This window comes from Halichoerus grypus, chromosome 9 (assembly GCF_964656455.1).
Source record: "Halichoerus grypus chromosome 9, mHalGry1.hap1.1, whole genome shotgun sequence".
Classification (NCBI taxonomy): domain Eukaryota; kingdom Metazoa; phylum Chordata; class Mammalia; order Carnivora; family Phocidae; genus Halichoerus; species Halichoerus grypus.
Window position 1 is genome coordinate 63,942,498 of NC_135720.1, and position 3,938 is coordinate 63,946,435.

Sequence of the window (3,938 nt, forward strand, 5' to 3'; positions counted from 1 at the left end):
AATAGAGAAAGATCAATGAAAAATAAAACAGAAGACTTATCATTCAAAAACATCAATAAAATGGATAAACCTCTAGCAAGACTGACAAAGATAAAAAGAGAAATGACACAAATTACCAATATCAGAAATGAAACTGGGGATATCACTACAGATCCTCATTATTCAAATGATAATAAGGGGATACTATAAACAACTTCACAGTCACAGATTTGACAAATTAGAAATGAATTGATTTTTCTAAAACTTCAAACTACCAAAACTCAGCCCAAATGAAATTGATGTCTAATAATAACTAAATAAAACAAATTTCTGGGGCACCAGGGTGATGCAGTCAGTTGACCATCTGACTCTTGGTTTCGGCTCAGGTCGTGATCTCAAGGTTGTGAAATTGAGCCCCCCAAGTCAGTACAGTGTCTGCTTAGGACTCCTTCTCCCTCTGTCCCTCTCCCCCGCCTCAAATAAATAAATAAATCTTAAAAAAAAAAAAATTTCTAATTAAGATGTTCCCCAGAAAGAAATCTCCAGTCCCAGATGGCTTCACTGTTAAATTTTACTAAGTATTTAAGAAAGAATTAAGACCAGCTTTACTCAATATTCCCCAGAAAATAGAAGACAAGGGAACATTTGCCAACTCATTTTATTAAACAAGTATTACCTTGATTCCAAACCAGATACAAAACAAAAAATGATTGAGAAAAAGAAAAAAAAAAAAAAAAAAAAAAAAACAGAAAGAAAAACTACCCAAATCTCTCATTCTCTCATGAACTTAGACCCAAAATTCTTAAAATATAAGCAAAGTAAATCCAGCAAAGGACAAAAAGTTTTCTACACCATGACCAAGAACTCCACACTATTCTACAGTGGGATTTTTTTATAAATGCAAAACTGGTTCCTCATTTGAAAATTAATCATTTAATCTATCATATCAATAGGCTAAAGAAGGAAAAATATATGATTATATTAATTAATACAGAAAAACATTTGATGAAATCCAACATCCAATCAAGACAAAAACTCTCAACAATCTAGGAATAGAAAGGGTCTTCTCAACTTGATAAAGAGCATCCATACCACACCTATGGGTAACATTTTACTTAATAATCATAGTTGAATATTTTCCCTCTAAGATCAGGAACATTACCATTCTTATTCAAAATAGTACTAGAAGTTCTGGACACAGTATTAGGTCAAGAAAAAAGATACAAAAAGCATATAGATTGGAAAGGAAGAAATAAAACTGTCCCTATTTATAGATTACATTATTTGTCTATGTAGAAAATCCCAAGACATCTACCCCCTCCTAAAAAAGGAGAGAGAGAGAAATCTGAAACCTCCTAGAACTTAATATTGAACTCACCAAAGGTACAGAGATCAAAACAAGATCACTTATAAAAAACAATCTCATTTTTATGTACTAAAAATGAGTGTGTGGAAACCAAATTAAAAATACTGTATCATTTTAACCACTCCAAAGAAAATACAATACTTAGGTAAAAACTTGAGAACATATCAGTTGTATATGCTGAAATTTACAAAAAGCTGAAGAAAGAAATCAAAGACCTAAGTAAATGGAAAGATACATTGTGTTCATGGACTGGAAGAATCAACAGAGTTTCAACAGATGTCAATTCTTCCCAAATTCATCTATATAATTAATGCAATTCTTACTCAGCTTTCTGCAAGACTTTTTGTAGACACAGATGAGCTTATTCTAATATTCGTATGGAAACACAGAAGCCATAGAATAGCTAAAACAATCTTGACCAAAAAAATGAGATGGGAGAAATCATTCTATCCATTATTAAGCCTTACTATACAGTTAAAATTATCAAGTGCATAAGGAATTGTAAAGGGATAGACACATTGATCAAAGAGACAGATTAGGGAACCCACATATAGATCCACACAAATACACTCAACTGGTTTTTTGACAAAGGTTCATAAGCAAATCAGTGGAGGAAAGACAGCATTTTCATCAAATTGTGCTAGAGTAACTGGACATCCATAAACAAAAATACAAATCTCCAACTAATCCACATACCTTAGTATGAAAATATGTTCATGGACTTAAATATAAAATGAAAAATCATAACACTTTTGGATAAACTTAAGGATAAAATATTTGGAATCTTGGGCTAGTCAGAGTTCTTAGATTTGACACACCAAAATGATGATCTTTAAAAAGAAAAATGGATATACTGGACTTCGATGAAATTAAAAACTTTTGCTCTTTAAAAGACTCTGTTAAGAAGATGAAAGACAACATAAAGACTGGGAGAAAATACTTGCAAAGTGCATATCTGATAAAGGACTCACATGTAAAATATATAATGAATTCTCAAAAATTCAACAGTAAAAACAAACAAACAAAAAAACACAAACCTCGGGGCACCTGGGTGGCTCAGCAGTTAAGCATCTGCCTTCGGCTCAGGTCGTGATCTCAGGGTCCTGGGATCGAGCCCCACATCGGGCTCCCTGCTCGGTGGGAAGCCTGCTTCTCCCTCTCCCACTCCCCCTGCTTGTGTTCCCTCTCTCGCTGTGTCTCTCTGTCAAATAAATAAATAAAATCTTTAAAAAAAAAAAAAAAAAAAAAAACACAAACCTCTACCCCCCAAATCAATCCAATTTGAAAATAGGCAGAAGACATAAACATGTATTTCACCAAAGAGGATATACATTTGGCAAACGAGCACATAAATATATCATTTAAATAGACAAATAATCAACATCATTAGCCATTAGGTCAATGCCAATTAAAACCACAGTGAATATCACTGCATGAGAATGGCTAAAGTAAAAAATACTGACAACACCAAATGCTGGTTATGATACGATGACACTGGATTACTCATGCATTGCTCATGGGCGTGTTGAATAATACAGCACTTTGGAAAGCAGTTTGGTAGTTTCTCATACTATCACATGGCCTAGCAATTACATTCTTGGGCTTTTATCTCAGAGAAACAGGAACTTTATGTTCACACAAAACTTGCACATAAATGCTCACAGAACCTTTGTTCATGATAGCCAGAAACTAGAAACAACCCACATGGCCATCAAATGTGTAAATGGTTAAAAAAAGTGTGGTGCATCCATACTATGTAAGACCACTCTGCAACATGAAGGAAGGGACTACTGATATGCAGAACATTTGGGGGATGAATCTCCAGGGAATTGCACTGAGTAAAAAAAAATTAATCCAAAAGGTAATATACTGTATAGTTTAATTTATAAAATATTCTTGCAAGGACAAAAATATAGAAATAGACAAAAATACAGAAATGGTTGTCAGGGGTCAGGAACAGGAAGTGTGGTGAGATGATAGTGTGGCTATGAAAGGGCAAAATGAGGGATCCCTGATGATGGAAATGTTCTGCATCTTGGCTATATTAATGTCAATATCATGGCTGTGACATTGTACTCAATTTATATTGTACTACAAGATGTTATCACTGGAGAAAACTAGGTAAGTGTACAAGAGATATTTCTGTATTAGTCCTTACAAGTTCATGTGAGTCTTCAATAATCTCTCCAAATAAAAAGTTTAAAAATAAAAAAAAAATAACACCCTGTGAGAGACATAAGTCAAGTACTATTTTTCCTGTTATATTCTTGAGGAAAACAAATTCAGAGAGTTAGATTACTTTTCTGAAGTCATGCAGCTAATATATATATCAGAGTCAGGACTAACACACGGGCTTTCTTGGATGTAGTCCAGCATTCTTTTCTCTCACCCAGTGCATGCCAATGCTGATTGCCTAGGGTGTAAAGCCTAAAATGAAGGCCCAATATATGTGCTGCCTAGACAAATGGGGGAAACCAGGAAGATCTCAAATGGCCTAACACAATCTGCCTCCCCATTCTGCTCCTCTGGATAAGGTCCCTTAGCCAACAACGCTCCTTATCAAATTAACCAGGTGCAGTTCCTGCTTATCCTG